Below are 14,370 nucleotides of genomic sequence, written 5' to 3'. Positions count from 1 at the left end.
AACTCCAAGGTCAAGTCAGGCCACCTCAGTGTCCCCTCAACCAGCACCTGCTCTCCACCCTTCTACTCTTGGAGTTCTGAGAGCTCTAAATCCAAGTCAAAGAAAACTTACTCTTTCAACGAAATCCGGACGGGCACGGCCTCTTCATGGGTTCTAATGAACTCACTAGAGTGCTGAGCCTCCAGCCCCCGCTGCAGGGCACAGCACTTTGTCAGTGTGTATCTGGGCACTCACAGAATCCAGGGGAGTCCTGCCTCTCAAAAAGACCCCTTAATGTGGAGGCTGCCCCACTCCCTCTCCCTCCACCCTAACTGACCTTCCCAGCTCCTTCCCAGCTTAGAGCAGAGTTCCATCGTTAGTCTCAGCTTCTACTGAAATATTTCTACAGAAGTTAATTCACATAAAGAATGAGAACAGATTTTAATATGGTATTTTAAAGATTTCAATCTATTATATTTACCTACACAATGCAAAGAAAAATATCTGTACCCTGACTCCATACATCTGAGCACAGAATTATGGATGAAAGCTTTAGTGTTCACCCCACAGATTCCCTAATCCCACACCACCCTCCAGGCTGTTTGGACCCCTGTGGATCCTTTCTTACCTCCTGGTACCGTTCTTTCACTCTGGTCACCAAGGTTGTCATCAATAACTTGTTTGGGAGGTGTGTCTGCTTAACATCTCTTCCTCCCATAGCTGTGGGTTTTGAGGGGTGAGTGCTATGCCTATTATATTCACTGCTCCTTTACCAGTACCCAGGACAGTGCCCGACCAAAGAACTGAACAGAGCACACAAAACAAGAGAACTGACAAACTAGAGGGGCTTCTGGGTATTAGAATCCTTTGAGATCTTGGAATAGCAATTCATTTAACTTCAGAGAGATGTAGAAAGACCCAGAAAGAGTGACTCTTGGTTCACCTTTCCCTTGTCAGTTTGAGGAGGTGATTTAATCTACCTGTGGTCAGCATTAGGGAAAACATCCACCTTTATTCAGTCTTTACACCTCCCTTTCCAACTGTGCTCTCCCTCACTTTCTTCCCATGGCAGGGTTCTGCCATCTACCCGTGTCACCTTCTTGCAGGTCAGTATCAGCAGTGATGTCCTCTCAGAGGTAACTATTTTAAGTAGAAAACTCCAATGAAAGGAAGTAACTGCCAACAAAGATTCTAAACTCCAGAAAAACATCCTCCGAATTTAAAGGTAGGTTAGACTTCCAAATGGTAGAGTAGCCTACACCACAATAAAACTTTCCACTGATGATAAGTATAAACCGTGGTGAAAAGATTAAAAACAGTCACTTGAAGGCAGTTATGAGCAACCAAAAGCAGAAATTAAAGTGGAATCAACTCTTTTTTTCTTTTTTATTATTTTTTAATTTTTTATTTTTGGAATCAACACTTAAGAAGGGAACTGCAGCAGGAGTGATTTATGTGTGTAGGGCTTTTGGCCTGGAAAAGGTCTCAGGTATGTTTATTGTGGAGTGGCTGGAGCTCAAATAGAAAGCCATAATCTTATTGGCTTGATGAATCCAAGAATGGGATTTAGGACTGCCAGAGCAGATGGAAACTGAGGGAGAATATCTTAGGAAGGAAAAAATTTCAGAGACAGGAGCACCAAAATCCACATGTAAACCCCTTCCTAATTATTGGCTCCCCTCCCCTGAATTCTGCACATACTGGGGAGACTCCAAGGAACCAGGCAGAAGGTAACAGCTGGGAGGCTGAGGGAAATGAACTAAAATTTTTCTACTGCTCACTGCAGGAGTGACAGAGTTCACAGGTGACAAATAGCCTGCCAGAATAAAATCAGTAATCTTCAGGACAGCATAACAGATTCCAGAGTTCCTATGAAATATCATTTACAATGTCTACCATATAATCAAAATTTACAAAACATGTAAAGAAATAGGAAAATATGACCCATAGTCATAAGAATAAAATACCTAAGAGAGAATAATCCTGAGTCACCAAAATTTTTAAATAGCAGACAAAGACTTTAAAGAAGCTACTTAAAACAAAAATATAGCCATAAGGAATAAAAAGATAAAGAATTTCAAATTAGAAACATATGATATAAAGAAGGAACAAATGGAAAACATTAAGATGAAAACTGTAATTTCTAAAATAAAATATTTATTAAATGGGCTTAACAGCACACTGAAGACATCAAAAGAAAGGATCAATCAAACTGAAGAAAGATCAATAGAAATGATCCAATCTGAAGAACAGAGAGAAAAAAGACTGGGAAAAAAATTGAATATGAACACAGCCTCAGTGACCAGTGGTACAGTATTTATTTGTCTATCATATATTTAATTGAGCCCCAGAAGCAGGGAGTGGGGGGAGTGAGGAAGCAGGAGAGAGAAAGAAGGAAAAGGAGAGAGAAGAGAGAAGTAGAGAGGAGGGGTGGGGGGTGGAGAGGGAGAGAGAGAGAGAGAGGAAGGGAGGCAGGGAGAGGAGGGGAGGGGAGGGGAGGGGAGGGAAGGGAAGGGAAGGGAAGGGAAGGGAAGGAGGAAAAAATATTTGGAGAACTTATGAATAAAAATTTCTCCAAAATAGTGGAAAAGATAATGTTACAGATCCGAGAATCTTAGCAAACGTCAAGAAAACCACAACAAGGCACATCATAGACCTCAAAGAAGTGTGGAACACAGCGTAGTGTACTAAAACCAAAGAGGAAGAGGAAATCTTGACAACAGCCAGAGAAAAATGACACATCATAAACAGGCAAACAACAACACAAATGACCAACAATGATAAGAAAATGCAACAGAATAGCCTCTTTAAAGTGCTGATAGAAAACAAAGAACAACCCGATATTCTATATCCAGAAAAATTATCCTTCGATAATGACGGCAAAATATAGACATTTTTAGATAAGTGAAAAGTGCAAGAATCTGTTTCCAGCAGATATGTACTACAGGAAATGCAAAACAAAAGTTTTTTAGGATGAAAGAAAATGATACCAGATTGAAACTGAAAGCTATAGAAAGAATGAAGCACAACGAATGTGGTAAATATGTGGGTAAATATTAAAAAGTACATGTTTTTCTTCTCTAAATTTATTTAAATGCATATAACAACTATAAAAAACTATTATGAATTTACAATGTATGTAGATGTAATATGTGACTATAACATAAAGGTAGGAGTTATACATATGACTAGACTATCACAAGGTTCTAGTGTTTTATGTGAAGTGGTACAAGATTAACGCTAAACAGACAGTGACAACTTCAGAATTAATACTGTGATCCCTAGAGCAAACACTAAAAAATACAATGCAAGGAAGTTTAGCTAAAAAGCTAAAATAAAATTTACAATGGAACACCCAAAAATTCAATAAACCCAAAGAAGGCAGAATAGGAAGAGCAGAGGAACAAAAACAAAACCAAGCCGGCGCGGTGGCTCACACCTGTAATCCCAGCACTTTGGGAGGCCAAGGCGGGTGGATCACGAGGTCAGGAGTTCAAGACCAGTCTGGCCAACATGGCGAAACCCCGTCTCTACTAAAAATACAAAAATTAGCTGGGCATGGTGGTGGGCACCTGTAATCCCAGCTACTTGGGAGTTATTAGCTGCTGAGGCGGGAGAATTGCTTGAACCTGGGAGGCAAAAGTTGCAGTAAGCCAAGATCATGCCATTGTACTACAGCCTGGCGACAGAGTGAGACTCTGTCTCAAAAAAAAAAAAGAAAGAAAACCAGATGGGATACATTAAAAAGAGGAAAAATGATCAATATTAAATAAAAATATAAAGCTTCTAAAAAATCATCAGAACCTATCTACTTGATGTTGGGATAAGCAAAGATGTCTTACATATGCCTAAAAAAAAAAACCATAAAAGAAAAAATTTATAGTTTGCACTTCATCAAAATGAAATACTTCTGCTCATCAGAAGACAATGTTAGAAAAATGAATACGTAAGTGACTGGTACAGAGAAAATATTCATAAAAAATATCTGACAAAAATAAAACCACTTGTATCTAGCATGTATAATCCCTAGAACCCAATAAATGAAAAGCAAACAATCCCTTGCCTGAAACTTGGGCAAATTATTTGAAATACAGGCAAATAGACAATAATGAAATGTCACATGAAAAAGAATATAATTAAGGAAACATCAGACAAACCCAAATGGGAGACATTCTGTAAAGTAACTCTGCAGTACTATTAAAAACATGTCAAGGACAGGAGGAAGGCCAAGACACTATTACAGAATAGAAGCAATATATGATCCAGGACTGGAAAATGAGGAAGTGCTATAAAAGCCACTATTGGGACAAATGACAAAGGTTACAATGGACTGTGGATTACATAATAGCATCACATCGATGTAAAATTTGCTGATTTTTATGACTGTAACTATAGTTATTAAAAAGAATGTTCTTAGCCGGGCGTGGTGGCTCACGCCTGTATTCCCAACACTTTGGGAGGCCAAGGCAGGTGGATCACAATTTCAAGACCAGCCTGACCAATATGGTGAAACCCCATCTCTACTAAAAATACAAAAATTAGCTGGGCATGGTGGCGCATCCCTGTAAACCCAGCTACTTGGGAGGCTGAGGCAAGAGAATTGCTTGAATTGGGACCTGGGAGGCAGAGGTTGCAGTGAGCTGAGATCATGCCACTGCACTCCAGCCTGGGATACAGAGCAAGACTTCATCTCAAAAAACAAAAACAAAAACAAAAACAAAAACCAAAAAACAGAAACAAAAACAAAACAAAATGAAAAAACATAAAAAAGTTCTTGTTCTTTGGAAGTACATATGTGATTTTTTGAGCTCACTACCAGTCCAAAAAATGTTATAAACTTATAGATATATATATTCTTTATATAAACATATAAAGAAATAAGGATATATCAAATGAGGCAAAGTGAAAAATTGGTAAATGTGACTAAAAATTATGTGATAAATTCCTTCACTATGTAACTTTTCTGTAAATTTGGTATTATATCAAATAAAAAATTACACAAAAATTATCCAAAAAAAAAAAAAAGAGAGAAGCAGTAATTTCAGAACGGCAGTGTGAAGAATTTGGTGAAAAGTTTGACTCATACACAGAGAAAAAAATCAGGCAATAGAAACTTACTTTAAGAGGGCACAGGTGTTGAACTCCTCAGACAAAACCTTCAAAGCAGCTATTATAGATGTGCTCAAAGAAATAAAGGAAGATGTGCTTAAAGAGTTAAAGGAAGGGATGATTACAAGTTTATCAAATTGAGATTATTAAAATAGAGGTAGAAACTATAAAAATAAACAAACTGAAAATTCTTGAGTTGAAAAGTATAATAAATGAAATGAAAAAATTCACTGAAGAGGCTCAACAGGAGATTTGAGTTGGCACAATAAAAAAATCAGCAAATTTAAAAAATGTAATTTGAAGGAAAGAAATGAACAGAGGCTCAGAAAAATTCATCATTAACTATACCAATATTCAGAATGGGAGTCCCAAAGGAGAGGAGAGAGAAAAATGTAGAAAAATGATTATCTGAAATTATAGCCAAAAACTTTCCAAATTTGAGGAAAAATAACCTACATACCCAAGTAGCTCAAAAATCTTCAAGTAAGATAAACACAGAAGTCTGCTCCCAGACACAGAGTAAAAATGTGAAAGCTAAAGATAAGGAGAAAAACTTGAAAGCGGCAAGACAAAAAAGACTTATCATGTAGATGAAAATCATCATAAAATTTATAGCTAATTTCTTATCAGAAACAATGGAGGCCAGAAGACAGTAGGGTGACATATTCAAAGTACCAAAAGAAAAAAATTGTCAACCAAGAATTCTGTATCCAACAAAGTTATCTTTCAGAAATGAAGATGAACTAGAGATAGTAAAGATAAACAAAAACTGAGATGATTTCTTGCTAGCAGACCTGTCTTACAATACATATTAAAGGAAGTTCTTCTGGCCAAAAGCAACACCAAGCAGTAACTTGAATTGACACAAAAAATCAGAGGCATCAATAAAGGTAATTTTGTAGGAAATTATAAAAGATAGTATAATTGAATATTTCTTCTCATTTTTTTCCTTATAGCTGATTCAAAAAGCAATGGCACAAAATGGTATTAAAAATTGCACTGTTGGGACTATAACATATAGCAATGTAGTATATTTGACAATAACAACAAAAAGGAGGTGGGTGGAAATGAAATTTTTGTAAATTTTAAAACTTCATATTTTCCTGATGCCTCAACATCCTCACAAACAGGCTGTGAACAGCATGCCTAGGCAACCAGGTGTTCCAGTGTGAGAAGGCTGGTCCCTGCAACAAGTTCCCCTTCTTGTCCCCTGACTATGACCTAGTGACATTCAAATGAACCAGTAAGATCCTCTCATGATTCTTGCAAGTGTACTCCACCCTAATCCCTAATAAAAGCACTTGCCCAGGGATCCACACTGTTACTTATCTCCCCACCTGCTCTGTTGAGTCTGCTCCCTAGGAGCTCCTCCAATATGATCCCATGCATGGTGTGGCATGCCACGCCTCCTTTTCTAGGACCTGTGAGTATAATAAATCCTTTAATGGCATCTGTCTCTCCAGGTGCAATTTCCATAGTCATGTGGAATGATCCTTAAACACCCTAAAAGGGGAATTTATTACCCCGTTTACAACATAGCTACATTGGAGTAAGAAAATGACATCAGATGGTAACATGATCCACAAGAAAAAAGAAAGAAAAACAAAAATGGTAAAAGCTCAATATATTTTGTACAGACCCTATAAATATGTTTTTTTCTCTCTTCTATTAGTTTCTTTAAAAGAAATAAAATGATATAAAAATATAATTATTGGGTCTATGACAAATATAGATGTAATATGTACAACAATAATAGTACAACAAATAGAGCAGAGAATAAAACTACTAAGGAGCAATGTTTTTATATCTTACTGGAACTAAATTAGTATAAATCTTCAATTGATTCCAATATATTAAGATGTATATTATAAGGCCTAGATCAGCTACTAAAAAATAACAGAAGAAACTAGAATTAAAAATCAATAAGAAATTAAAATGTATGACTGACAATATAAACTTAAAGGGAAGTAGCAAAGAAGTCACAGAAGAACAAAGTACTCTGATATAAATAGGAAACAAAAAGTAAAATGGAATTTGTAGATGTAACCATGCCAATGACATTAAATGCAAATGGTTTAAATAATCAATATTAGAACAAATAAGCAGAAAATCAAGTGATATAAGAGACTTGAACAACCCTATAGAACAACTAGACCAAAGATGTGTGTATGTATGTATGTGTATGTGTATATATATATTTGCATATCTATCTGTCTTATCTATCTATGGAACATTAACAATGATACCATATGCTCAACCACAAAACAAGACAAAATACATTTAAAAGAATTTAGTTCATACAAAATATATTCTCCAACTACAACAGAATTAAATTAGAAATCAAAAACAGAAAGAATTTTGGGAAGTACATAAATATGTGGAAATTATGCAATGAACCCCTAAATAACAAATGAGTCAAAGAATAAATTACATGAAAAATTATAAAGTCCTTTGAGATGAATAAAAACAAAACCACAACATACTAAAACATATGTGATGCAGATAAAACACTGCTTGGAGAAAAGTTGTGCTTATAAACACCTATATAAAAAAGAAGAAAAAGTTGGGTGCAGTGGCTCCTGCCTGTAATCCCAACACTTTGGGAGGCTGAGGCAGGCGGATCACATGAAGCCAGGAGTTTGAGACTAGCCTGGCCAACATGGTGAAACCCCATCTCCACTCAAAATAAAAAAAAAATAGCTGGGTGTGGTGGCCCATTCCTGTAATCCCAGCTACTTGGGAGGCTGAGGCATGATAATCTCTTGAACCTGGGAGGTGGAAGTTGCAGTGAGCCCAGATCGCACCACTGCACTCCAGCCTGGGTGACAGAGTGAGACTCTGTCTCAAAAAAAAAAGAAAGAAAATTTAAATTGCTATCATAACTTTCCACTATATAAAACTAGAAAAAGAAGGGCAATCTAAACTGAAAAGCAGAAGAAAAGATAAGATAAATATTGAGCAAAAAGTAATGAAACAGAAAATAGAAAAACATTTTAAATAATCAATGCAACAAAAAGTTGGTTCTTTGAGAAAATCAATAAAATGAACAGACCTATCACTCTACTGACAGAGAGTAAAAGAGAGAAGATTCAAATTGCTAAAACCAATAATAAGAGACCATCACTACCAACCTTAAAGAAATAAAAAAGATGTATTTTAAGGGAATATTATGTATTACTGTATGCCAAAAAATTAGACATCATAGATGAAACAGACAAATTCATAGAAAGACACAAACTACTGAATTTAAGTCAATAATAAAAATAATAGACTTTTAATAAGAAAAGAGATTAGTAATTTAATAACTTTCCACAAAGAAGAATCCAGCTCCAAATGTCTTCACTGGTAAATTCTATCAAATACTTAAAGAATTAACAGACACCTTTCCCTTCACAAACGCCTCTAAAAAATATAAGAACAGGTGACACTTTCCAGCTCATTGTGAAACTAGTATTACCCTAATACCAAACCCAAAGACATCACAATAAAAGAAAATTATACACCAGTATCTCTTATGCATAGAAACACAAAAATTCTCAACATAATACTAGCAAACTAAATCCAGTAAGATATAAAAGTGAGTTTTATCTCAGGAACACAGGTTGGTTTAACATATGAAAACTAATTAATGCAAAAGCCATGTTAATAAAATAAAGGACAAAAATCACATGATCACTTTAATGGAGGTATAAAAAATAAAGATGCAAAACTCAACAGAATACTGGCAAAATTAACCCAGCAACATATAAAAGAGATTATACAGCATGACCAAGTAGGATTTATTGAAGAATGCAAGGTTGGTTCAACATATGAAAATCAAGGGAATAAATCACATTAGCAGAAAACTGACAACTATTACATTATTATCTCAGTACCTACAGAAAAAGCACTTGATGAAATCCAACATCTCTTCATGATACAAACGCTCAAACTAGGAATTGACAAAAGCTTCCTAAGCATGATAAAGGGCATCTATAAAAAACCTACAGCTTACATCATACTCAGGTAGTGAAAGACTGAATGCTTTTCCCTTGAGGTAAGAAAAAAGACAAGGACATCTACTGTCACACTGATAATCAACTTTGTACTGGACATTCTTGACAGGGCAAGCAGTTAAGAGAAAGAATAAAAAGCATTGAGATCAGAAGGGAAGAAGTTAAACTATTTATATTGGTAGATGACATGATCATGCACATAGATAATGTTGAGGGATCCATTAAAACATTATCATAACTAAAGTTTGCAAGGTTTCAGGATTTAAGACCCATACAAAAATAAAACCAGTTGTATTTCTACATACTAGCAATGAACAATCCACAGATGAAATTAAGAAAATAAACAATTGCATTTAAAATACTATCCAAAAGAATAAAACAGGAGTAAGTTTAACCAAGGAGGTAGAACACTTGTACACGGAAAATAACAACAATGCTGAAAAAAAATTAAAGTAGACATAAATAGATGGAAAGATATTCTGTGTTTATAAATCAGAAGACAATATTATTAAATGGCAATATTCTCCAAACTGATTTACAGAATCAATGCAACCTTTATCAAAATCTCAGCTGGATTTTGGGCAGAAAGTAACAAGTTGATCTGAAAATTTATGTGGAAATGCAAGGGACGTTGAAAAGTCAAAATAACCTTGAAAAATAATAAAGATGGAGCATTCACACTTTCCATGTTTCAAAACTTACTACAAAGCTACAGTAATCAGGACTGCATTGTAGTGGCATATTGGTAGACATATAGTTCAACAGAAATAAATGCATACTCTTACGGCCAATTGATTTTCAATAAGGTTGTCAAGACAATTCAATGGGGAGATATCATCTTTTCAACAAACCAGGCTGGAACAAGTAGACATCGACATGTGAAAAATAATGTGTACTCTTACCTCACACTATACATAAAAATTACCCCAAAATGGCTCATAGATCTAAATGTAAGTGCTAAAACTATAAAGCTCTTAGGAGAAAACAGGAGTAAGCCCGTCATTTTAGGTTAGGCAATAATTACTCAGATGTGACATCAAATGCATCAAAAGAGAAGATAGATAAGTTTGACTTAAACATTATAAGCTTTTGATTCAAAGGACTCTCAAGAAACTGCAAAGACAACAGACTAGGGAAAATATTTGTATATCGTCTATCTGATAAAGGACTGGTAGGCAGTACATAAAAATAATTCTTATAACTCAATAATAAAAAGACAGCCCATTTAAAAACAGACAAAGGATTTGAACATAACTTGCACAAAGAAGGCATAAAGAAGGCAAATGAATGGCTAATAAGTGCATGAAAAGATGCTCAACACTTTTAGTCATTATAAAATTGTAAATCAAAACCATAGTGATGGCTCATGCCTGTAATCCCAGCACTTTGGGAGGCCAAGGCGGGTGGATCACTTGAGGTCAGGAGTAGGAGACCAGCCTGGCCAACATGGTGAAAAAACATCTCTACTAAAAATACAAAAATTAGCTTGGCGTGCTGGTGCATATTTGTAATCCTGGCTACTCGGGAGGCTCTTGAAGAAGGAGAATCGCTTGAACCTGGGAGGCAGAGGTTGCAGTGAGCTGAGATCACACCACTGCACTCCAGCCTGGGTGACAGAGCAGGACTCTGTCTCAAAAACAACAACAACAACAACAACAACAAAACCACAGTGAGTTACTACTTCATACTCACTAGAAGGACTGTAATAAAAGACAGATAATAACAAGTGTTGCAAGGATGTGAGGAAATCCGAACCTTCATTCATTGCTGGTGGAAATGTAAAATGTAGTAGGTACTTTGGAAAAGCCTGGCAGTTCCCCAAAATGTGAAACATAAAATTACCATTCAGCCCAGCAATTACATTCCTAGATGTCTACCTCAGGGAAATAGAAACATATGTCCATGGAAGATTCTGAGAAAATGGTAGTGTAGAAAGCACCAGGAATCTGTTTCCCCACTGTTTCTGCTAGTGCAATTGCACTAGTAGAATCTGTCTGATGTAACTATTTCGAAACTCTGGAGTCAACTGAAGGCCTGCAACTTCCAAGGGAAGGATCGGGGGTATGTTGTGGTTAATTTCTGTCCATTTCTGTTCTTAGCACCGTAGCATCCACCCATCCTCCCAACTTCTCCATGTATGTGTTCCAGGAACAGCTTGTACGCAGCTTGCAGAAGCCAGAGTGAGCAAAACGAACCCTGTCCTCCAGATACAGGGGATCTGTCCTCTGGTTGTTGCTTCTGATAACAGAGGTGCAGACAAAGAGGTTGCAGCCATTGTTGTTGCACCTCTCCCCATTGTTGCAAGACTCCCTCCAGCCCCAAGTGACTCCCTGCAGATTTAATGGGCTGGTACCCTTTTTCTTCTTTCACTTTTCTTGTTTCTCATTCTGAGAGCTAGATATCAAAGACTAGGCCACTCAAAAGCAACTACATATGAGAGGAAATTAGAAAGTCACCATACATGCCTGCAAAAAGGCTCAGTCTCAGGAAAGATCTGGGAAGGCCTTAAGTTTACACTTCAGGCTGATCATCAGCACTAAGACTGCCTGCAACAATTAAAACAAACAAACAACCAAAACCCAAAAATCCAAACCAGCAAACCCTGGGAAAAGGAGAGAAGCTAATTTCCAGAGTTACCATACTCTTAGACTCAAATATCCAGTTTTCCACAACAAAAAATCACAAGACATACAAAGGAACAGGAAAGTATGGACCATCAAAGGAAAAAAAAACAACAGAAACGATCTCCAAAACACACCTGATAATGGATCTACTAGACAAAGACTTTAAAAGAACTGTCTTAAAGATGTTCACCAAACTAAAGGAAGATGTGGAGAAAATCAAGAAAATGATGTCTGAACAAAATTGAAATATCACTAAAGAGATTTTAAAATCTTGAAATCAAAAAGAAATCTGGGAGGTGAAAAGAACAATAACTGAAATGAAAAATTCACTAGAGGAATTCAAAGGCAGATTTGAGCAGGCAGAAGAAGAATCTGCAAACTTGAAGATATAACAATGGAAATTATCAAGTCTAAGGAACAGAAAAAAAGATTTGAAGAAAAGTGAACAGAAAATAAGGGATCTGTGAGACACCATGAAGTGGACCAACATACACATCGTAAGACTTCCAGAAAGAGGAGACAGAGAAATGGGAAGGAAGAATATTTGAGAAAATAATGGCTGTAAATTTCCCAAATTTGATGAAATATACATTATATATTTATACATTTATACGTTTATACATACACATATCTATATACACATTTTATATTTATACATTTATTCATTTATGTGTTTATACATACACATGTTAAACATACATATGTTTATGCGTGTGTATGTATAAAACATCCATTTAGCTCAATGAAATCAAAGTAGGATGAACTTAAGCCCACACCAAGACACATTATAATCAAACTGTTGAAAGCCAAAGACAGAAAATCTTGAAAGCAACAAGAGAGATGTCACTTGTGACATACGACAGATCCGCAATAAGATTATCAGTAGATTTTTCATCAGAAACTTTGGAAGCCAGAAGGTAGTAGGCTGATATGTCCAAAGTGTGGGAAAAAAAAAAAAAAAGTCAAGCATGAGTCCTATATCTGGCAAAAGTATCCTTGAAAAGTGAGCGAGAAATTAAGACATTCCCAAATAAATAAAAGCTGAGGGAGTCTGTTACTACTACAGCTGTCCTGCAAGAAATGCTAAAGAGAGTCCTGCAGGTTGAAGTGAAAGGACACTAGATATTAACTTGAAGGCATATAAAGAAATAAAGATCTCAATAAAGGTAAATACATGGGAATTATAAAAGCTACTATTATTGTAAAAATGGTGTGTAACTCCATTGTTTTGTATTTTACATGATTTAAGAGACTAGCACTTTTTAAAAAAAAAGAGGTACAGGCTTTTAAAACCAACTTATGATGGTCCAACTTACGATTTTTGACTTTACAATGGTGCAAAAGTAATACCCAGTCGATAGAAACCATCCATCTCTTGCAATGCTGGGCAGTGGCACCAAGTCTCCAGTCAGCTGTACCTTTTCAACTTAATGACATTTTCAACTTATGATGGGTATATCAGGACATAACCCCACTGTAAGTCAAGAAGCATCTGCAATTATTAGTCTCAAAACTAGATTCCACCTATATGAGGTACTCAGAGTAGTCAAAATCATAACATCAGAAAGTAAAATGGTGGCTGCCAGGGGCTGAAGGAGAAGGGATTAGGAAGTTACTTTTTAACGTGTACAGTGTTTCCATTTTGCAAGACGAAAAGAGTTCTGGAGGCGGATACTGATGATGACAGCACAACAATCTGAATGCACTTAATACCACTTAAAATTATTAAGATGGAAAATTTTATGTTATGTGTATTTTACCACAACTAAAAAATGAAAAAACATGCACAAAAAAACCTGTACACTAATGTTCATAGCAGCATTATTTATATAATAATCAAAAAGGAGAAATAACCCAAATATCCATCTCTGGATAGATAGAATAAAAAACATGTTACATACATGTAACGAAAAATTATCCATCAAGAAAAAGGAATAAAGTAATGATATATGCTACAATCTGGATGAATCTCGAACACATTAACCTAAGTGAAAGACAACGGCGGCAAAAGGCCACATACTGCATGATCCCACTTACACAAAATGTCCAGACTAGGCAAATCCACAGAGTCACAGCGTAGATTAGTGGTTGCAAAGAGGTGGGGAGAGGAATGCTGGGGAAATGCAGGTAGAATGGGAGTGACAACTAATGGGCACAAGGTTTCTTTCTGGGGAGATGGAAATGTTCTAAAATTAGATTGTGTTCCTTGATGCACAACTCTTTAACAAAAAACCATTGATTGTACACTTTCTTTTTTTTTTTGAGATGGCGTCTCACTCCATCACCCAGGTTGGAGTGCAGTGGCACGATCTCGGCTCACTGCAACCTCTGCCTCCTAGGTTCAAGCAATTCTCCTGCCCTAGCCTCCGGAGTAGCTGGGACTACAGGCACTCACCACCATGCCTGGCTAATTTTTGCATTTTTAGTAGAGACGGAGTTTCGCCATGCTGGCCAAGCTGGTTTTGAACTCCTGACCTCAGGTGATCCACCTGCCTCGGCCTCCCAAAGTGCTAGGATTACAGGCATGAACCACTGTGCCTGGCTTGATTAAACACTTTAAACAGGTGAACTTTATGATATGTAAAGGATACGTCATCAAAGCTGCTGAAAAAGGATGAAATAAAGACATTTTCAGAAAAGAAAAGTTGATACAATTTGTTTCC

General features: G+C 36.3%; 1 protein-coding gene across 1 annotated transcript in view; it reads right to left on the bottom strand.

Annotated features, from left to right (window-relative positions):
• Nucleotides 1–14,370, bottom strand: part of KIAA1211L (KIAA1211 like) — a 144,706-nt gene that overhangs the window by 57,241 nt on the left and 73,095 nt on the right. The window lies entirely within an intron of this gene.

Source organism: Theropithecus gelada, chromosome 13 (assembly GCF_003255815.1).
Source record: "Theropithecus gelada isolate Dixy chromosome 13, Tgel_1.0, whole genome shotgun sequence".
NCBI lineage: Eukaryota > Metazoa > Chordata > Mammalia > Primates > Cercopithecidae > Theropithecus > Theropithecus gelada.
The sequence above is the reverse complement of the archived record's forward strand: the minus strand, read 5'-3'. Positions and strand labels throughout refer to the sequence as shown.